Below are 23413 nucleotides of genomic sequence, written 5' to 3' on the forward strand. Positions count from 1 at the left end.
ACAACTGAGGAAAATGAACTAAGAATGGTATGTTAACTAATGGGATTTATTAATGCAAAGTTTTTTGAGGGTCATCATTGTATTGTAGTTATATGGAAAGCTGTTCTTGTTCCTAGGAAGTGCCTGGTTTACAGGTAAAATGCCATGTCTCCAACACACACAAACATGTACACTGAGAGAAACGAAACAAAAGTGGTGAATCCAGGTGAAGGGTATATGCATGTTCATTGTGCTATTCTTGCAACTTTTCTGTTGGCTTGATAATTTGTAAAATAAAAAGTTGGGAGAAAAGCCATTGTAGTGCTATCAACCGGAGTCTCTGACATCTACTAGAAAATATCTGCCTATGCAGGTCGGGAGGAGAAGCCAAAGTCAGAGATCCAAGGGGAGTCCCACACACCCTCTACCTAATTACAGTTCAAACCCCGTGGGGCTTTCTGTGTTTTGTACAGCATAGGGTGAGCACATACCAGGCGCTCAGCACCTACCCCATCCCTGGCACTGTAAAGACACTGAGATATCAAGATGTGACCTCTGCTCTTTCAGTGCACACAGTTCAAGGGAGAGTCTTCACTCACTTCTTCATGCTAATGCAGAGTATGTTGTCCATACATCAGTCCAAAGACTCACAAATAAACCTCAGGATTTCCAGGGGAAGATGGAAACAGAGATTAGTAACAGCAGCAGCCTCCATGAACTGGGTGCTTCCAGGAGTCAAACACGAAGCTAAGCCTTGTCTTTGTCTGCCCATCACCATGTGTCCTTTTCATGACAGCTGACCATGCAGGAAGGGATTTTTTTTTACAAGATAGAAACTCTGGCTCAGAGAGGTCAGATCACTTGCCTAAAAGTCACCCAGCTAGAGGGTGGCAGATCTGAAGAAAGTAGCATGATCTCAGCCGTGAAGAGGTTTAACAAGTTGGCTTGATGGAGAAGGACATGCCAGGAGCAGCTTGAGGGAAGGTGTGGTGTAAAGAAGGTGAGGGCAGGTTTCCTCAGCTTCAGCACCAGTGACATTTGGGGCCTGATCAATCTCTGTTGTGGGGGCTGTCCTGTGCATTAGCAGCACCCCTGGCCTCTACCCACTGGATGTGAGTGGTCAGGAGTATGACCACCACCTTCATTGTGACAAGTGAAAAGGTATTCAGATGTTGCCAAATGTCTCCTGGGAGATAAGACTGCCCCAATTGAGAATCACTGGGGTACAGCATCTACACTCTGCCCTAAGCTGAAGGGAATCTCTTGGCACAGCCTTGTTCCTGGCTGGAGGACTGTGTCTCTGCCCCTGAGGGTGAGCAGGTAGACAGGGCCTGGCATAAGCTCCGCATTATCTCTGTAGGACCTCTCACAGGGCAGGGCCTCAGGTGCTGGCTGCAGCTCCTCCACCACCACTGTCTCACTTCCATTTCTGCTCTGGCTGCTGTGATGGTTAATTTTTGGGTCAACTTGACTGAGCATGGGGTGCCCAGACATTTGGTCAAACACTATTCTTTCTGGGTATGTCTATGAGGGTGTTTGTGGATGAGATCATCATTTGAGTAAAGCAGATTGCCCTCAAATGTAGGTGGGCCTCATCCAATCAGTTGAGGGTCTGAATGGAATGAAGAGGTTGGCCCTCACTCTGAAGAAGAAGGGAACTACTTCTGCCAACTGCCTTCCAGCTGCGGTATCAGTGCTCTCCCTGCTTTCAGACTTGAACTAAAACATTGGCTCTTCCTTGGTCTCTAGTCAGCTGACATTCAGACTAGAACTGCACCATCAGCTCTCCTGGGTCTCCAGCTTGCTGACTGCAGATCTCAGGACTTGGCAGCTTCCATAATTGTTTGAGCCAATTCCTTATAAGAACTCTCTCTCTTCTCTCTCTCTCTGCCCCCTGCCCCATCCACACACACACACACACAGTTGACCCTTGAACAACATAGGTTTGAGCTGCATGTACTCACTTATACACAAATTTTTCTCAATAAAAAGTGTACTGGCAGGCGCAGTGTCTCACGCCTGTAATCCCAACACTTTGGGAAGCTGAGGCAGGTGGATCACGAGGTCAGGAGTTTGAAACTAGCCTGGCCAACATGGCAAAACCCTGTCTCTACTAAAAATACAAAAATTAGTGGGGTGCAGTGGTGGGCGCCTGTAATCCTAGCTACTCAGGAGGCTGAGGTAGGAGACTTGCTTGAACCCAGGAGGCGGAGGTTGCAGTGAGCCAAGATTACGCCATTGAACTCCAGCCTGGGTGATAGAGTGAGACTCTGTCTCAAAAAAGCAAAACAAAACAATAACAAAAAAAGTGCATTGAGTGTGCCTGCTTCTCCTGCCTCCCCTTCCACCTCCCCTACCTCTTTCTCCTCTGCCATTTCTGAGACAGCAAGACCAACTCCTCCTCTTCCTCCTCCTCAGCATACTCAACATGAAGATGAGAATGAAGCCCTTTATGATGACCCACTTCCACCTAATGAATACTAAATATATTTCCTCTTTCTTATGATTTTCTTAATATTTTCTTTTCTCTTGCTTACTTTATTGTAAGAATACAATATATCATACATATGAAATATGAAATATGTGTTAATTGACTATTCATGTTATTGAAGGCTTCTAATCCACAGTAGCCTATTAGTAGGTAAGTTTTTGGGGATCAAAAGTTATATGTGAATTTTTGATTACCTGGGAAGTTGGTGCCCGTAATCCCTGTGTTGTTTAAGGTCAAATGTTTATGTATATATAAATGTTATATATATACACACAATATGATATATATAAATGTTATATATATACACAGTATGATATATATAAATGTTAATTTTTTATGGGGACACTTGAAACACAGTGTATATATATATACATATTTTTTATTTATGCAAAATAAAATCTCACATGTCTAGTTCATGCACCATGGTCAGACTGGGATTGGGTTAAAGGCCTTATTTGGAAAGGTAAATGAGATGGGAAAAGAAGACTGGCTTGAGGTTTGACTGCAGGGGCATATTTTATATATATAGTATGTTTTGAGTGTCTCCACAAAAACTTATGCTGAAATTTAATTGCCACTGATGGAACTGGGAGGTGAGGCCTTAAAATGTGATTGGGTCATGAGGGTAGAGCCCTCATGAATGGATTAATGCTGTTAACACAGGAGTGAGTTAGTTCTAGGAAGTGCATTAGTTCTCACGAGAGCAGTTCATCATAAAGGTGAGCTCACATTGCCCTTGCAGTCTCTTCTGTATGCACTTCTTTGCCCTCTCCCCTTCTGCCATGAAAGCCTTCACCAAATGGTCAAGCAGATTCTGGTGCCATGCCCTTGAACTTATCACCGCCATCCCCCACCCAGCCACTCTACGGGTTGTTAGATATTTTGACCACCTCCTCTTTGCTCACTCCACTGTTCAACTCACTGCATCATCAATGCATTTATTACAAACCTATCACAAGCTAGGTCTTATGCTAGGTGCTCCTCTCAACAGGTTCTTGAGCTGGCAGGGGGAGAGAGACATTCAAACACCAAGGATTAATATACTATGACAGGTATGAAGACAGAAGCCTATAAGGGTCCCCAGACAGTGCCATGGAGGTAGGGCATGGTCAGCTCCACCTGTAGAGGTGTCTAAAGGGAGGCTTGCAAGCTGCATCTTGAAGGACGAGCAATAAATTGTACATGAGGACAAGTAGGAAGGAAATTCCAGGAAGAAGGATCAGCATGTGCAAAGGCATGGAGGTTGTCCATAGAATGTAAAGAGAAAATATTAAAACCTGTAATTATACTAATTTTTGGCCTCATACTTTTACATTTTCTGTTTTATAGCCATTTAAAAATGCGCATAACATATTAACATAGTGATTAATGTGTACACTTTTTTAAAATATGCACATTTTGGGGTATACAGTCCCCACAGTTTTTACTAATGCATGATCAAAAATGTTGCCAAGGCTGGTTTGGGACATGCTACGTTCGAAAGGCTTGTGGATGTCCAAGAGGTAACGTCTACGCTTGGGGCTAGATATGGGTCTGGGGGTTGGGGAGACAGCCTTGAGCGTTGGGGGTGAGGAAGGGAGAGGGGCTGAGATGGCCGTGAGTACACAGAAACAGGGCAGGGTGGAGGATGGAGAAAGTGGTTTGAGGCCTGGCTGCACTTTGAATCACCTGGGGAGCTTTTAAACTATTCACTCTTGGCTCTTCTGATTTAATTGGCCTGGGGAGAAGCCCAGGCATCATCATCTTTCAAATTTTCTAAGTGATTCCAATTGCAACCGGAGTTGAGGACCACTGCTTTAGACTAGTCTTCAACATTTCCTGTTGTACATCCCCTAAATAAATTTTGGAAAACTGCATACTCTGTTCCACAATTTTAAGTTGACATCTAAATTTCATATCATAATTTTAACAGCTGCAGAAAAACATAATTTCCCTCATGTTGTGTATAGTTTCTCCAGAACCTCAGAGGTGCATATTTCGTTTAATTTATGGAAAATATCTGCCATGTAAGCTAATTGGCAAAGCCAAAATTCATTGCCAACCCAGTCAGCCCAATTAGACTTACTATCCACCAAAGGAAATCTGAAGTCATTTTCAGACTCAAATAAATGTAATACACAGCCTCAAGACAAAGCCTGCCCATAATATTTCAATTCTAGATTCTAATTCTAAGCAAAATAGACAACACACAGAATCTTGCCACCTAGAATTTGTCCCGTAAATGGAACAAAGTGCTGTTCCCCTCAATTTCTATAGCAGATGCTTTCTGTGCTTTGAAGGGGTCTCTGTCTCAGGGGGTGTGCATTCTCCAATCACCACTTTTTTTGGGTTTCCAGTAGTGTGCACATGTCTAGTTCATGTACCATGGTCAGACTGGGATTGGGTTAAAGGCCTTATTTGGAAAGGTAAATGAGATGGGAAAAGAAGACTGGCTTGAGGTTTGACTGCAGAGGCAAATAGATCCACATCAGAAAAGAAGACATAGAGAAGTTGAGGATCTGGAAATCTATATCTTTAAAACTGTCTGCGACAGATCCATGCATATATGGTCACTTGATTTACAACAAAGGAGCTGATACAATTCTATAGAGAGAAGGATGGTCTTTTTTATGCCTATTCATAGGGGGAAAAAAGGGGGAAAAAAAACTCTGACCCCTTCCTCACACCATACACATTAATTCAAGATAAATCATAGACTTCAATGTGAAAAGTAAACCAATAAAGCTCCTAGAAGCAAACAGAGTAGGGTGGGGGGCAGTCTCCATGACCAAGCAAAGATCTTTTAAGCTGGACATAAAAGGCACTTACTATAAATTTTAAAAATTTGTAAGTTAGACTTCATTAAAACAAAACCCTCTTTTAATCAAAAGATTAAAAAGAGGACAAGAGACAAGAGATTTTTCCCAACGCATATATCAGACAAAGGACTCATATCCTGAATATATAAAGGTTTCCTACAAATCAATAAGAAAAACGCAGGCCAGGCGCGGTGGCTCAAGCCTGTAATCCCAGCACTTTGGGAGGCTGAGACGGGCGGATCACAAGGTCAGGAGATCGAGACCATCCTGGCTAATACGGTGAAACCCCGTCTCTACTAAAGAATACAAGAAACTAGCCTGGCGACGAGGCGGGCGCCTGTAGTCCCAGCTACTTGGGAGGCGGAGGCAGGAGAATGGCCTAAACCTGGGAGGCGGAGCTTGCAGTGAGCTGAGATCCGGCCACTGCACACCAGCCTGGGCGACAGAGCCAGACTCCGTCTCAAAAAAAAAAAAAAGAAAAAAAAAGAAAAACGCAACCGAACCAACAAATACTGGGAGCAAAAGACTTGAATAAGCATTTTACAAATGAGGGTGCCTAAAGGGTCAGTAAGCACCTGAAAAGGCACTCAGCACCATTAGTTGTCAGGGAAATGCAAGATAAAATCTCAGTGAGATTCTATGATACTCTCATCAGAATGGCTTAAAATGATAAAGACTGACAATGCCAAGAGTTGTTGAGGAGGTTTAAGCTCTCATACATTACTGGTGGGAAAATAAACTGGTAAAAGCCAACATACCCCTATCCTAATTCCCAGCAATTCCACTCCCATGCATTTATCCAAGACATGGCAGGTGCTGTAGTTTACCCAGTGTGCAGGACATAAGGAGGTATGTTGTTGTAGAGAATTGAGAACAGTAATAAAAATGGCTAAGTCAGTTTGCTTTTTATTATCTATTACTGCATAACAAATCACTTCAAAATGCAGTGGCTTTAAACAGCAATAATCTTTTTTTAAAAATTCGGTCATAATTTTTGTGGCTTTGGAAATGTCATGGCTGGGCAGCTCTTGTTTGAGATCTCTCATGTAGTTGCAATCATATGTCATCTGAGGGCTTGATTGGGGCTGGGGGTCCACTTCTAGGGTAGGTCACTCACATGGCTGGAAAGTGAATGCTGGCTATTGTCGAGGGGCTCAGTACCTTTCCCTAGGGTCCTGTTTATGGAGCTGCTTGAGTGTCCTCATGGTCTGGTAGCTGGCTTTCCCTGGAAGGAGCCATTCAGGAGAGCAAGGTGGAAACTACAATGCCTTCACCTTGGAAGTCATCTGCTGAGACTGCTACTGTAATCCAGTGATCAAGGCCAGCCCTAATTCAATGTGAGAGGGGGCCAAGGAGTGTGTGAATGCCAGAAGCAAGGATCCCAGGGATACATCTTGGAGGCTGGCTACAACAAATGGTGTCGTAATAAGCCCTGTATCCTTGGCCACTTGCACAGCCACCATGGGGTGGCTCTGCAGCACTTGCTGGATGAGTACAGAGTAGAATAGAAGGATGGGGCTTGTCCACATGGCTCTCTCCTGGGAAGCAGCACTGTGGCAGGGTGTGCTCCCAAGGAAGAGAGGACCCACAGACTACTGCTGGCCCCCCTTTCCTGGAGTGTGGTTTGTAGGGGGTGAGGGAGTTGGGGCACAGGCTGCTTTCTACCTCTAAGAACAGAGCAAAGGCCCTGAGATGGGTCTCTGATTGTCCTGCCTCTGGACCTTGAACAGCCAGTTAAAGACCAGTGATACGCCCCATGGTGGCTCCCAGTCACTTCCTCTCTGGACTGAATTGATTTCAGCATGAGGGAATACACCAGAATATGCCCTGGGCACACGCAGGTGAAGCTGCTCGCAAGGGATGAATCAGAAGTTAAAGGTGCAGGGAGAGGGCAAAAGTCACATGGGTGTGCATGTCCCAACTTATTTCTCCAACTCCCTACAGGAACTTAAAGTGGGTAGAGCATTGGACCTAGAGAGCACTGAGCATGCACTCAAAGGGCTTTGACAGATGATCATAGAGTGGAGTAGGAAGATTAGGAAGATAGGGCTTGCCCATGTGGCCTCTCCATTGAAGGCTACCATTCACGATGACAGAATACAGGAAGGAGATAAAGGCCTGTGTAGCCACGCTGACCCCAAAGTCCTTCACATCCCCCAACCTCAGTCCCTACTGGCTCTGGTGGGAGCTGCCGAGGCAGCAGTTCCGGATTCTGTTCCAACCTGGCAAGACTCCCGCCTCTGACCTTGTTCCAACTCTTCTAAACCAACTTCCCCAATGAATGCTTCCTTCTGATGATTGTGTCCAGCATTTACCTCCAAACCATCTTTCTCTCTCCTTTGTTGAATAGAACATATGGTTTTTTGTTTTGTTTTTGTTTTTGTTTTTTGTTTTGTTTTGTTTGTGTTTGTGTTTTTGTTTTTTGAGACGGAGTCTCACTCTATTGCCTAGGCTGGAGTGCTGTGGTGCAATCTCAGCTCACTCCAACCTCTGCCTCCTGGGTTCAAGAGATTCTCTTGTCTCAGCCTCATGAGTGGCTGGGATTACAGGCATGCGCCAGCACACCCAGCTAATTTTTGTATTTTTAGTAGAGATGGGGTTTTGCCATGTTGGCCAGGCTGGCCTCGAACTCCTGGCCTCAGATAATCTGCCCACCTCAGCCTCCCAAAGTGCTGTGATTACTGGCGTGAGCCACCGCACCCGGTGACTAGAATGTATTAAAACATTTTAAAATTACACAACAATGGATGTTTATTTGTTCTCCTTTCTTTGACCGATCTTAGTGAGCCTCCTCACCCTTGCTGCAATACTCCTATCCTGGTCTCCAGCTCCCATGTCTAACTTCAAGGTTGACTCATCCTAAAACTGACCTCTCCAAGGTCTACCTTCTTACAAGATACTTTTTAAAACTGTTACTAGGAGAAAATTGGAGAGGGTAGCGGATTTACCCACAGAGATAATCAGTGTTCCTTATGAACTAATAATTTCTGGATCGGTCTTTCATTCAACTATGGCCCCCAAATGGCAAATCGATCTGAATGCCCAGGGTGGTCCACGGTCAAGGCGAGAGTAATGAGAAAGATCCCCAAATACATTCAAGCTGATGGTGAGAACTATAAAACCTGGGCATGACCTGGCGGAGCAGTTGTGCAAGCCTCTCCAGGAAGTCCTGAGCATGGAAACAGACCCTGACTCAGCAGAATTTATGGGGTGAGCATCAGCCAAGCCCCGCTGCATCGTAGGACCAGGTGGGCTGGGCTGCCAGGGAGGCAGTGGTGAGATGGCTAGAGAGCCCACCCCAGCCAACGAATGACTTAAAGCCATTTCCTGGGCAGAACTGGTCCTATGGAACACCAGGGCCAGTCAGGAACCTGAAGCAGCAATGAACTTGCCCATGAAGATTGGGCTCTTGTCCACTGTCTTTCCTGACCAACTCCTTCTCATCCTTCAGGATTTGATGCAGATGTCACTTCCTCCAGGAGGCCCTCCCTCAGGGCACGGAGCACACAGAGGTGGACTCTAGGACTCACCTGCTTCCCTCTCTAGTTGCAGGTCCCTTGAGGGGGACTGTGGGTGATTCATCATTGTGTCCCTTGTGACCTCCAGGTGCTTGGGAGATGTGGAAAAAAATTAGGGAAGGAAAGTGGAAGCAAGGGAAGGAAAATTGAAGCAAGGGAAGAAAAGAGAAAGGGAGGAGGAAGAGAGGGAAGATAGAGAAAGGAAAACTCTTGTGCCCAGAGATTGTACAGATGTCTAAAGAGTCTCATCCCTGCTGGATGGACAGTGGCTTTATCAGCAGCAACACTACCTCAGCCTCCCTGGCATCTGGGACTCTGGCTGCTTACACATTTTTTGCTCCATGCAGGCCCAGCTCAGGGAGAGGTACTCAGGCCCAGGCTGGTGGTGCTGAGTACCAGGGCTTGGAGTTAAGGGGGTTTGCTGTGGGCACAGGTTGGCAAGTGAAGACGGACAGCTCTGGGGGCCACAACAGAGCTGGGCAACAGACTTTATGAAACCTGTATTAGATCTAGTTCTTGTTCATTTCTAATTGCTTATGTTATAATTCCAGAGCTGTGTTCTTAGAAGGAAACGTACTTTTATTTTAATGTTTTTCATAAGATGACAGTAGCATTATTGCCTTTCCTGATTATGAAGAAACCCTGTTGGCTGGGCATGGTGGCTCACGCCTGTAATCCCAGCCCTTTGGGAGGCCGAGGTGGGCAGATCACCTGAGGTCAGGAGTTCAAGACCAACCTGGTCAACATGGTGAGACCTCATCTTTACTAAATACACAAAACTTAACTGGGCGTGGTGGCAGGCGCCTGTAATCCCAGCTACTCAGGAGGCTGAGGCCAGAGAATCACTTGAACCTGGGAGGCAGAGGTTGCAGTGAGCTGAGATTGCAACACTGCACTCTAGCCTGCGCAGCAGAGACTCCATCTCAAAAAAAATTTAAAAAATAAATAAATAAATAAATAAACCCTGTTATAACAAATACAAAGAATACAAAAATGATTTGAAATCCTAGAGATAATCATTGTCAATATTTTGTTGTATATTGTTCTAGAATATTTATATACTTATATTTATGTATTCTTATATTTGCATATTAATATATTTAAATATATAAAATATTTTTTTAAAAACAAAAGGTGGAATCACATTTTACATAGTGTTTTATAAACTGATTTTTTTCCCCACTCAGTAATGCCTTATGAAATTTTCTTACCAGTAAATAAAATTTCACATCATTATAGTGGCTGCAAGTATTTTACTTAATGAAGGTAACAATTTATTTAACCTCTTTGGCCATTTATGATTTCCCCCCAGCTTTTCACTCTTAGAAACTACTTTTGGAAAAAGTTAACCCCAGCAACATCATTAAAAACAAAAACAACTATACCACAAAAGTCAGGTGAAAAAATCAGATGTGATTTTGAACAACAATTTTAGGGATAACTTCCTTGTAAATAATCGACCGTATTGTTAATTAAGTCAAATATTGTGGGAGAAACAGAACGGGGCATATCTGAGACTGAAATAATTGATAGTGAGGTATGGAAAAGGACAGTTTTCATTTTGAAAGGATCACTGAGCTTTCATTGTTTTGCAAAAATATACTTGTCTAAATATAGTTGTTTTGAACAATCTGTTGCCTGTAATCATTACCTCTACCAATCCCTTGTAGTACTGTGTCCTTTCAGGGTACAAGTGTTGGTCTGTCTATAAACACTAGAGATTTCTCCCTCTTCCAGGCACTTTGCTAGCCTCCGAGGATGGAGCAGTGAATAAAACCCACCCACACCTTACCCTCCTGGCAGTCAGCCTTAGAGGAGAGGCACACGGGCTTCCTGTCTGGTGAATGAGATGATATTGCTAAGCATATCGGGATACTGGAATCTCCTGCCTCTTCCTGGCATTTGCTTTGAGATAATCCGCGCCTCCCAGAACTTAGAGAATACTAAGTGCACAGGACATACCTGCCACCAGATCATTCAGGTACACGGTCTTTTCACTACTGAGATCTTTTCATTCCTGAGATCAGGCAAATTTCAGATCTGTTTTCATGAAGCTAGAAGAGGGCTTAAAGGTCACCTTGTCCAACTGACCTGGCCTGTTGAGGCTTGAATCTTCTCTCTGTAAACCTGAAAGAATTAAAAGGATCAGAATCCAGTTTAAAGTTTATTCAAGTGAAAAGGTGAAATGATCATCCAGGAGACAAAGACTCCAGAGAAATGGGATCTGTGCTCCAAAGTTAAGAGTTACGTTCTTACTTACACAGGTAGAAAACAAAGAAATTTAATGGGATTACAGCATTTTCTATATGAGAATGGTATAAGAATTACAACAAATTAATTAGTTCTAGTCTGTTTGCTTTTCTCTACAGTTTGTTTTCCTTACTTTACAGCTGATTTTCATTTCCTCACTCACTTTAAAAGAGTGTATTTAGCATTCCATCTTAAGGCAATGTGACAGCCATAAAGTCTTTATGTGAGAAAGGTAAGAGGGAAGTTAATCTATAATGAAGATTAACAATAAAAGGGAAGGGTCAACATTAAAAAATCAAATAAATTTCTATATATTAGCAATAAACAATTGGAATTTGAAAATAAAGTTGAAGCATTATTTACAGTAGTACCAGAAAACATGAAATACTTAGGTATAAATCTAACAAAATATGTGCAAGGTCTATCTGCTGAAAACTATAAAGCACTAATAAAAAAAAAATCAAAGAGGCCAGGCACAGTGGCTCATACCTGTAATTCCAGCACTTTGGAAGTCCAAGGTGTGTGGATCACCTGAGGTCAGGAGTTCAAGACCAGCCTGGCCAACATGATGAAACCCCGTCTTTACTAAAAATACAAAAAATTAGCCAGGACCGTAGTGGCTGGTGCCTGTAATCCCAGCTGCTTGGGAGGCTGAGGCAGGAGAATTGCTTGAACCAGGGAGGCAGAGGTTGCAGTGAGCCGAGACGGCGCCACTGCACTCCAGCCTGGGCAACAGGAGCGAAACTCCATCTCAAAACAAAACAAAACAAAACAAAACAAAACAAACAAAAAACAAAGAAAACCTTAAAAAAAAGAAGAGGCATACCATGTTCACGGATTAGAAAATTAAATATTGCTAAGATATAAATTCTTCCCACACTGATTTAGATTCAATGCAAATCTTTTCTTCTTTTTATTTTTTTTTTGAGACGGAGTCTCGCTCTGTTGCCCAGGCTGGAGTGCAGTGGCCGGATCTCAGCTCACTGCAAGCTCCACCTCCCGGGTATACGCCATTCTCCTGCCTCAGCCTCCAGAGTAGCTGGGACTACAGGCGCCCGTCACCTCGCCCGGCTAGTTTTTGTATTTTTTTTAGTAGAGACGGGGTTTCACCGCGTTAGCCAGGATGGTCTCGATCTCCTGACCTCGTGATCCACCCATCTCGGCCTCCCAAAGTGCTGGGATTACAGGCTTGAGCCACCGCGCCCGGCCTCCATTCAATGCAATTCTAATAAAAATTCCAGCAGAATTTTTTTTTTTGTAAAAGTGGACAAGCTGCCAGGTGTGGTGGCTCACACCTGTAATCCCAGTACTTTGAGAGGCCAAGGTGGGTGGATCACAAGGTCAGAGATTGAGACCATCCTGGCCAACATGGTGAAACTCCGTCTCTACTAAAAATGAACACAAAAATTAGCTGGGCATGGTGTCATGTGCCTGTAATCCCAGCTACTCAGGAGACTGAAGCGGGAGAATCGCTTGAACCTGGCAGGTAGAGGTTGCAGTGAGCTGAGATCACATCACTGCACTCCAGCCTGCTGACAGAGATTCTGTCTCAAAAAACAAACAACAACAACAACAACAACAAAAGTGGACAAACTGATTTTAAAGTTTGTATGAAAAGGCAATGGGGCTGGGCATGGTGGCTCACATCTGTAATCCCAGTACTTCAGGAGGCCAAGGTGGGTGGATCACCTGAAGCCAGGAGTTTGAGCCCAGCCTGGCCAACATGGCAAAACCCCATCTCTACTAAAAGTACAAAAAATTAGCCAGGTGTGGTGGCAGACATCTGTAATCTCAGCTACTCAGGAGGCTGAAGCAAGAGAATTGCTTGAACCCAGGAGGTGGAGGCTGCAGTGAGCCAAGATTGCGCCATTGCACTCCAGCCTGGGCAGCAAGAGTGAAACTCCATCTCAAAAAAAAAAAAAAAAAAAAAAAAAAAAAAAAGAGGCAATGGAACTAGAATAGTCAGAATAATTTCAATCAAGAACTACAAAGTTAGAGAATTTATACTAATTTCATGACTTACTCCAAAGCTATAATAATCAAGCCAGTTGGTACTGGTGAGAGGATGGTACACATCAAGCCCGTCCAACTTGCAGCCCATGGGCCACATGCAGCCATGATGGCTTTGAATGTGGCCCAACATGAATTCATAAACTCTTAAAACATTACGAGTTTTTTTTTTTGCAATTTTTAAAAGCTCATCAGCTATCTTTAGTGTTAGTGTATTTTATGTGTGGCCCAAGACATCTCTTCTTCTTCCCATATGGCCCAAGGAAGTCAACAGATTGGACTCTCCTGGTATATATCAATAGAACAAAATAGAGTCCAGAAACAGACTCACACATATATGGTTAATTGAATTTTGACTAAGCTGCAAAGGCATTTCAATGAGGAAAGAATAAACTTTTATTTTCATTTTTTTGAGACAGGGTCTATCTCTCCAATGTCCAGGCTACAGTGGAGTGGCCTGATCACACTTCACTGCAGCCTTGACCTCTGGGGCTCAGGTGATCCTCCCACCTCAGCCTCCCAAGTAGCTGGGACTACAGGTGTGCACCACCATGCCCAGCTAAATTTTATAGTATTTTTTGTAGAGATGGGATTTCTCCATGTTGCTCAGTCTGGTCTCGAACTCCTGGGCTCAAGCAACCTGCCTGCCTCAGCCTCCCAAAGTGCTGGGATTACAGGTGTGGGCCACTGCGCCCAGCCAAGAATAAACTTTTCAATAAATGGTACTAGAACAAATGGACATCCATATGAAAAACAAAACAAACCTCAATCTATACCTTACATTACTTACATTTAACTTAATGTGCACCATAGGCCTAAATGTAAAATAGAAAACAAAGGACTTCTCAAAGAAAAGGTTTCTTAGACATGACACCAAAAGCATAATCCATAAATTTGGGGGGATAAACTGTACTTCAACAAAATTAAGAAGTTCTGACTTTTTAAAGACTCTGCTAAGAGAATTAAAAGATAAATAAAGGTCTAGAAGAAAATATTTTCAATTTACATATCTGATAAGTGACTTGTATTTCAAATATAGAAAGAACTCTCAAAACTCAATAATATAGCTCCTCAAAAAATTAAAAATAGAATTACCATATAACCCAACAATTCTACTCTTGGGTCTATAGCCAAAAGAATTAAAAGAAGGGTCTTGAAGAGATATTTATGCATCCATGTCTATAGCAGCATTATTCACAATAGCCGTGGAAGCAACCCAGATGTTCGTCTTTGAATGAGTGAATACATAAAATGTGGCTGGGTGTGGTGGTTCACACCTGTAATTCCAGCACTTTGGGAGGCTGAGGTGGAAGGATTACTTGATTCCAGGAGTTCAAGACCAGACTGGGCAACATAGCCAGACACTATCTCCATAATGTATATATATATGTAATAAAAATACAAAAAACCCCACAAAATGTGGTGTCTACATATAATGGAATATTATTCATTCTTAAAAAGGAAGGGAATTCTGACATATGATACAACATTAATGAACCTTGAAGACATAATACTCAGTGAAATAAACCAGTCACAAAAGGGCAATACTGTAGGATTCCACTTACATGAGGTATCTAGAGTAATCAAATTCATAGAAAGAAAGTTGAAAGGTAGTTGCCAGGGGCTGGGGAAGGGAAGAATGGGAAGTGATTGTTTAATGGGTACAGTGTGTCAGTTTCACAGGATGAAAAATTTCTGGGCCCAGTGTAGTGGCTTACGCCTGTAATCCCAGCACTTTGGGAGGCTGAGGTGGGGGGATCACTTGACGTCAGAAGTTTGTAACCAGCCTGGCCAACATGGTGAAACCCTGTCTCTATTAAAAATACAAAAAAGTTAGCTGGGTGTGATGGTGGGCACCTGTAATCCCAGCTACTCAGGAGGCTGAGGCAGGAGAATCATTTGAACCTGGGAGGTGGAGGATGCAGTGAAGCAAGATCACACTACTGCACTCCAACCTGGGAGACAGAGCACAACTCCGTCTCAAAACAATAAATAAAGAAAACAAAAATAAATAATAAATAAAAGAAAAAAGTTTTGGAGCTGGATGGTGACGATGTTCACACAACAATGTGAAAGTATTTGATGTCACTGAACAATACACTTAAAAATGGTTAAAATGGTAAATTTTATGTTATGTATATCCTCACACAGTTTTTAAAGTAAATTTTATCTTTCTTTCTTTCTTTTTTTTTTTGTTTTTAAGACAGGGTCTCATCCTATCTCCCAGGCTGGAGGGCAGTGGTGAGATCACTGCAGCCTACCTCGTGGGCTCAAGCAATTCTCCCACCTCTGCCTCCTGAGTAGCTGGGACTACAGGTGTACACCACCACACCCAGCTTTTTTTTTTTTTTTTTTTTTTTTTTTTTTGGAGCGATGGGGTCTCACTTTTAGGCATGAGCCACCATACTTGGCCAAAAGTAAAATTTAAAAACTCAAAAGGAAAAACTAATCTATGGGAACATAAACAAGACACTATTAAGATTAGCATCAGAAGTGAAGGTGGGGAATTAAGTAAGGGGTAAGTGGATAAGGAACAGTAGTGGGAGGGGGACTGACTTTCACAGCGTTGCTTTCAGTATTTTTTCAGTGACTGCATTACATACTCAAAGCACTAAACATACAATTTTTTAAAAAATTTAAGTTCTTCCTGGTATTGAGCCAAAAATCTGTGCTACAACTACCTGTGTTGAACAAATCAAATTGCTTCTCAAAGTGCCAGTCCTTTAATATTTTGAGGATATTCTGCTCCCTCTGAGCTTCCTCTTTAGCTCTCCACTCCTTGTAGTAATGCGGGCACTAACTACAGCAGGTTGGATGTCTGAGTCTGTGGGCTCTCTGGGGGGACGTTTGCCATTTGGGAATATCCAACATCTACCCACCCTTCCCCCACTCAGCCCCAAAAGCATTCTACCTCTCCTTTGCAGAATCTCATACTGAGCACAATCTCTGCGGGAGGACGTCCTAGCTTCCCACTAAGAAAGCAAGAGGTCTAAATGGCTCCTCCCTCTGTCTATGCTGGTCCAATCAGGAGGCAAGGATGTGACTCAACCAATCAACTCGCTCTTCCTAAGTGTTGCCTGTTAGAGCTGGGTACGTGGAGGTCATATTTATTCTAGCAGTGGCGGCTCAGGCTATTTGGACTGGACAGCCCTTATGCTCTCTCCGTTGTTGGGGCACCTGCCACCCAGTCCTCCAGAGCTCCTTGGTTCTGACTCATTTTCCAATCTTGTTCTTCCAACCTCCATCAATTCTGTGAGTCCTAAAGGTCTTCAAATAAGTTATCTTCACTTAAACTAACCAGAGCCAGTTTCTGTAGTTTATGAGCAAGAATCCTGACTGCTAAAAAGCTCCCATTTACATATGACTTTGGGAGATGTGACAAATTGTATTTCACAGGATGGCCTCAATAATGTCTTCCATCCACATGCTAGCCAACAATGTTACTTTGCTATTCTTTCCAAGGAGAAGTGAGCTCTATGTGTCCTCCTCTCGAATCTGGTTTCCACAAATAAGTATGGCAGAAGTGATGGTGAGACAGCCAGGTAGGAAGGGCTCCCCGGAAAAAGCTCCAACCAGCCTGGGCACTGGGTGGAGCCACAGAAGTTCACGCCCTTTGCAGCGGGGAGGAGTCAGGCTCCTCCTCTTCCTGTGTGGAATCTGGGATTCAAACGGTGGGGAGGGGAAGTGCTCTAACGGAGGCACTCTGGCCTTGCGAGAGTCCCTGTTTCCTCCTTTTTTCCCCTTTTCACCCAATAAAATCCTGCTTTACTCACCCTCCAAACCATCTGTGAACCTAAATTTTCATGGCCATGAGACGGACAAGGACCCCATCTTTAACTGAACTAAGGAAAAGTCCTGCAACAATGGTATGTAACTTTTGAGACTAGGTCATAAAAAGTCATGCAGTTTTTGCTTGGTCTCCTTGAGTTGCTTGCTCCTGGGGAAAGTCAGCCTCCATGTAACAAATCCAACTAGCCAAGACTGTCATGCCGAAGAGGCACATGCAAGTCATCTGGTTGACAGTCCCAAATGGTGTCCTCTGCCAAGAGTCAGCATCATTTGCCAGGGGTGAGTGAGTCATCTTGGACACCCAGCCCATTTGAGCCTTCAGATAATGACAGCACCATCTAGTATCTGACCATAACTACATGAGAAATCCCCAGCAAGACCTGCCCAGAGGAGCCTCCCAAATTTCTGGCCCACAAAATCATGAGCAAAAAGCCTATTGCTTCAAGCAGGTACATTTGGGGATCATTTGTTATGCAGCAATAGAAACTACAACATTAGGCTGGGCACAGTGGCTCAGGCTGTAATCCCAGCACTTTGGGAGGCCAAGGCGGGCAGATCACGAGGTCAGGAGATTGAGACCATTCTGGCTAACATGATGAAACCCCGTCTCTACTAAAAATACAAACAACAACAACAACACACAAAAAAAAACAGCCAGGCACCTGTAGTCCCAGGTACTTGGGAGGCTGAGGCAGGAGAATGGTGTGAACTCGGGAGGCTGAGCTTGCAGTGAGCCAAGATTGCGCCATTGCACTCCAGCCTGGGCAACAGAGTTTGACTCCATCTCAAAAAAAAAAAAAAGAAAAGAAAAAGAAACTAGAACATTAAAACTCTTGCTTTCTTATCTTGCCCCACAGAAAAGTACATATTCTCAGCAATCAGAAAGAGAACAGGATAAAAGACAAAGTTTATTGAGTCCTCCCACAGGACAGATATTTTACAATCCCACCTAGCATAACCCTCATGATTCTGTGAGTTGGGGACAATGTTTCTTTGTCAAAAAGAGAGCGGTAGAGTTCAGAGGGGACAAGGCTGTCAGATTGCAGAGGTGGTGCTCTTTCTGCTGGAGTGAAGTGTCCCAAAGTAAGACTGCAGAAGCAAGAGTCAGGCAAGAAAGTTTGATTTCACAACATGGTGTTTTTAGGATAAAGCCCTCAGAAGCCATGTGATCCTTTTAAAGGATAAAATGTCCGTTTTGCTTCCCTTCCTCCTCCCCGCAATTAGTCAAATGGCAGGTGGAACATGTAGTCTGTGAGGCAGAGCTGAGGAGTGACAACTTTCATAGAAACTTCCACTTACAACCAGGTATGCGGAGTCATGCCCGTACTCCCAGCACTTTGGGAGGCCAAGGCAGGAAGATCACTTGAAGCCAGAAGTTTGAGATCAGCCTGGACAATATAGCGAGATTCTCTGTCTACAAAATATATATTTTTTAATTAACTGAGCATGGTGGCACATGCCTGTAGTCCCAGCTACTTGGGAAGCTGAGGCGTGAGGATAGCTTGAGCCCAGGAGTTGGAGGCTGCAGTAAGATGTGATCACACCACTGCACTCTGCCCTGGGTGACAGAGCAAGAGCCTGTCTCTAAATAAATAATTTTTATTTATTTATTTTTTATTTATTTATAATTTATTTAATTTTTTATTTATTTAAACAAGTAAATTTTTTTTTTAAAAAAGAAATGTTCACAATGTTGCAGAGTGTTACAGAGAGGAAACTTCTAGAGACTTCACATTTGTAAATCACTTCCTTTAGTTCTCAACTCATTGAAGACTTGAACTGAGCCCTCCAGGTGGTCAATTTTAAGTCATAGGAGGCATAGAAATGCCTTGGTGAGTTCCTATAATGGGCCAGATGCTATGTACACTATCCATGATCCTGCAAGAATAACATCGCCATCTCCCATGGCAGATGGAGAAACAGTCACAGGTGATTAAGTTATTTGTACCAAATGTCACACAACCTGGAAATACAAACTAAAGAAGGGTCCCAGTGGAGCAGAGTATGGGGAGTAGGCAGGCAGACAGGCAGTGCGGCCCCACTGGCACAGAGCCCTGAGACAAAGCCTCAGAAACACCAGTCCAGGATTCCTGCAACCTGTGGACCGGGGGGGGATCTAGCAGAATGTGGGGTCCCCAGAGGACATAGAATCAAAGATGCTAGAGAGAGAACAATGTCCTCATCAACATGGAGCTGATGGAGCAGAGCCCCCAAGGATAACATTTCACATTCATTTACTCCCCAGCTAGCAGGGATTGTCTGATCCAACCCCTCAATTCTGACATAAAAGGCAACTGAAGCCAGAAGGAAAAAGGGCCATGCCTGAGGTCCCCCAGCTTGCCAGAAACAGGGAAAGACAAGAGTTCCTATTCCTGATTCAGGGTCCAGTGCTCTTTCAGAGGCACCTTCCTGCATTCTGAGATTAAACTCAGGCTTTAATTAGGGTGACCCTTTTAATTTATGATCCAAACCAGAATGAGAAGGGGCATTATTAATAATTACAACATGATGGCAGGTGTGAACAGGATTGCCCTGTGTAAATGGGACACATAGTCGTTCTGGCATGGCATTCTAGAATGCCACCCACTTGCCCACCAGGAAAGCCTCTTCACAGCCTTATGGCTATGGACGTAACGACTCACCATCACCCTCCATGCCAGGTGAGGGACTGATGAACCAACCAGCCCTGAGGGTCTGGCTTTCTTAGGGGTATTTAGGGAGCTCAGAACTGGCTGCTCCAACACTGGCCTCTGTCCCCACCTGGCACTGTGTATGCATAAACAGAGGCCCCATTTGTTCCCACCTATCGGGGCAAGCTCCCTGCCAAGCCCAGTGGAACTCCAGTTTTAGGTGCTTGCCTCTGGATGATACCCACTGAACCAAAGCTGTCCTCACTGTGAGACTGTGAATGTGGGGCCCTCCTATGGAGCCCCAGGACAGTGGAAGAAGGCCCCTGCTGGCTTGGTAGCCAGGTCACGGCAGAAACTATGAGGATGTGAGAAGCACACCAAGTGGCATAAACTAGTTGTGCTGTTTCTTCCCCCTCCTTCACTCCTCGGTACCCCCCAGTAGTCATCAGCTTCTGAAACTTTACCTTACACGCACATCTGAGGATCTTGTTAAACTGTAGATTCTGATTTAGGAGACCTGCAGTGGAGCCTGAGATGCTGGATTTCTCACAACTCCCAGGTGATGCCAATGCTGCTGGCCCAGAGGTCACTTGGAATAGTAACTCTCTCATACCATCCTGCTCAATCTCTTCAGAGCAATAATCATAACTTGTCATTGCCTTCTTATGTGGTTGTTACTGATTGCGGCAGATTGTTGCAGTACAGCCCTGATAATCACAGGCTTGAAAAGCACGTGTGTGTTGGGCTCGTCCTCTTGGAACCCTGCTGCTGAGTGAACAGCCCCCGCTAGCCTGCTGGTGGCCCCTGGCTCAGTCAACCGCCAACATCAACAGCCAGACCTAGGAGTGAGACCATTTAGATCATCTAGCTCCAATTGCAGCCACATGAATTAGTCCAGAAGAATCACCCAGCTAAGCCTAGCCCAAATTGCTGACCCATACAATGGTGAGCACATAAAATGGTCATTGTTTAGGTCACTAAGTTTTGGAGTGGTTTGTTACATGGCAATAGATAACTGATACACTGCTTTAATGTCTCTGTTAGGGGTGGGACTAGATCTGTTTTATTTGGTACATTACACCCGGTGTTTTGAATTGATAAAAAAATGAACTAACCTGGACCCGTCTGATTCTAAAATCCAAGAGTTTCTGCTCCACTGTTTCTGTTCCCTGTTCCCAGACAAGCTGCTCATCCTCGGTCTAGTGAGGTCAATGGTAGGATATGTAATCTAGCCTAGGTTAATTAGTGCTTTCCAGTCTACAGTGATTGGTTAAAGGATGAATGTGTGACCTAATCTAATCCAATCAGATTGAAACTCAGGACTTTCACTGAGAATGGTGAGGAAAACACCTTCTCTTCCCCAGTCAATATAAAGAAGAAATATAGGAATAGTTTTCAAAATCTGACTGATCATAACTGATCTGACAAGTCACTATAGGAAGCAAGGACTTACACAGGCCCACTGCTATGCTGGGCTTTTAACTTTTTAGTTGCATTTGGTGGTGGGGGGGGGGTCCAGGATACTCCCATACTTGGAAGACAAGAGCATTTAAGCTCTGAATAAAGTCTTGTCTGATGCTAAAACTACCACTGAGCTTCTAAAATCACATGAGCCCAGCAATATATTTATTAAAGCCAATAGGGCTGGACTTTCTGTTACTTGCAATTATCAAGCAACAGAATGCTTCCTAACTGGCCAACCTTCTATTTTCTGGGAATCTAACACTCCTTTAAGGTCAACCAGATGATCCAGACACTCTAAAATTAACCCAGGTCTAAGCCAGAACAAGAGGAATGAATCCCTGGGAGGAATCACAACATTCCCTACAGAATCAGTTTTACTCTCCTGTGTTTTGCCAAAAGAAATGTTTTGTAAAACTCGTCTTTTAATCTATTGGAAAGATGTTCTTGAGGATGTGGCTTCCCACTTTCCACAGGGTCTTTCTGGTCTTTCAGCTGTAGATTCCTAAGCAGTAGATTAATTTTCTACCACATGGACAGTTATGAACTATGTAACTAACTAGTTTTCCCTTTTGGTCTTGGCTGCCAGGAAACCTCACACCAAATATGTACCCACTGCAGCAAAAATGCACAACTCCATGGTGTGTCTTTTTACAGTAGCTTCATTACTGGTTCAATTTTATGTCCTTAGCCTTGTTGTACCCTATTCATTCTTATTTCATTTGACTTATATAATCTTGCTTCATTTTGTGTATCCCTATAAGAAAATAGTAGTTATAATTCAAAAAATATAGGCTGGGTGCAGTGGCTCACACCTGTAATCCCAGCACTTTGGGAGGCCAAGGCGGGCAGATCACCTGAGGTCAGGAGTTCAAGATCAGCCTGGGCAATACGGTGAAATCCCGTCTCTACTAAAAATACAAAATTAGCCGAGCATGGTGACACTTGCCTGTAATCCCAGCTACTCGGGAGGCTGAGGCAGGAGAATCTCTTGAACCTGGGAGGCAGAGGATGCGGTGAGCCAAGATCGCGCCATTGCACTCCAGCCTTTGCAACAATAATAAATCTCCGTCTCACCAAAAAAAAAAAAAAAAAAAAAACACTTTGATTTAGACTTGGTTAAAATGAAAAGAAACTACAGGGAGTACTGTTATGTCAATGACTTTGAATTTCAGTGAAGGAAATAGAAGGGAGGTATGGAAGAACATATACATTCCAAGGATCCTAAGAGCATAAAGAATCGACACCAAGGCCAGGTGCGGTGGCTCAGGCCTGTAATCCTAGCACTTTGGGAGGCCAAGGTGGGCAGATCACTTGAGGTCAGGAGTTCGAGACCAGCCTGGCCAGTATGGTGAAACCCCATCTCTACTAAAAATACAAAAATTAGCTGGGCATGGTGGCAGGCACCTGTGGCCCCAGCTATTCAGTAGGCTGAGGCAGGGGAATTATAACCCGGGAGGCAGAGGTTACAGTGAGCTGAGATTGCACCACTGTATTCTAGCCTGGGTGACAGAGTGAGACTGTCTCAAAAAAAAAAAAAAAGAAAGGATCAAGATAAAGTGGGAAAAAACTTTTATTTAAATTTCAAGTCTCTGTCTCATTTAGGTTCTTCCAAGATGAAGCAAAAAGTCTCCTGAGCAAATGAATCCAGAGTTCTTCTGGAGGTGGCTATTGAGTGTCGAGTACAGGGTCCCCATACCTGGGAAGCCGTGAAAACAATCTATATTATTCATTTAATATAGAAAATGTTTGTGGAAGGAACTAAAACTTGCTCACTTAGGTTACAAACGAACTATAGGTTCTTCTGTTAGAAAAATCTCAGACCCCTGGGTGCAGTTTTTCTCTTCACTGGCTGTGCAAGTTAAATTTAAAAAAAAGTGATTCCAGCAGATTCGAACTCAAACACAACATAGAGCTTGGGTTCTTCGATCATCTTAGACTCATTTAAGTCCTTTCTGAAACCAGACCTGATGCAAATAAGTAAACAACAACAAAAAATAATTAAATGAGCATCATTCTCAGTTGGCATAGAAAGTGTTGAGAAATGGAGAGGAATGGCCAGTAAAATCTGGAAGGAGAATTAATGCAATGCTCCAGAAGAAAGTGTTTCTAGTGGGAGTTGGACAGGACCTGATAGGAAGGGAAGAGAAGGGAAAGGAAGAGGAAGTTAGGGAAGAAGAGGTTAAAATGTTATAGAAAAGGCCAGGTGCAGTGGCTCACGCCTGTAATCCCAGCACTTTGGGAAGCTGAGATGGGCAGATCATGAGGTCAGGAGTTCAAGACCAGCCTGGCCAACACAGTGAAACCCCATCTATACTAAAAATACAAAAATTAGCCAGGCATGGTGGCACATGCCTGTAGTCCCAGTTACTTGGGGGGCTGAGGCAGGAGAATCACTTGAACCTGGGAGGCGGAGTTTGCAGTGAGCGGAGAGGGCACCACTGCACTACAGCCTGGGTGACAGAGTGAGACTCCGTATCAAAAAAA

At 43.8% G+C, this 23413-nt stretch overlaps 1 long non-coding RNA gene across 1 annotated transcript; it reads right to left on the reverse strand.

The window, feature by feature from the left end:
* Positions 1-32: 32 nt before the first annotated feature.
* Positions 33-20374, reverse strand: LOC104674350. The gene is made up of 4 exons (XR_749631.1): positions 19930-20374; positions 10878-10913; positions 3420-3470; positions 33-952 (listed from the first exon to the last, which is right to left on the reverse strand). It is a non-coding gene; the product is annotated as an uncharacterized LOC104674350 (long non-coding RNA).
* Between the last annotated feature and the right edge of the window lie 3039 nt (positions 20375-23413).

This window comes from Rhinopithecus roxellana, chromosome 5 (assembly GCF_007565055.1).
Source record: "Rhinopithecus roxellana isolate Shanxi Qingling chromosome 5, ASM756505v1, whole genome shotgun sequence".
Lineage (NCBI taxonomy): Eukaryota > Metazoa > Chordata > Mammalia > Primates > Cercopithecidae > Rhinopithecus > Rhinopithecus roxellana.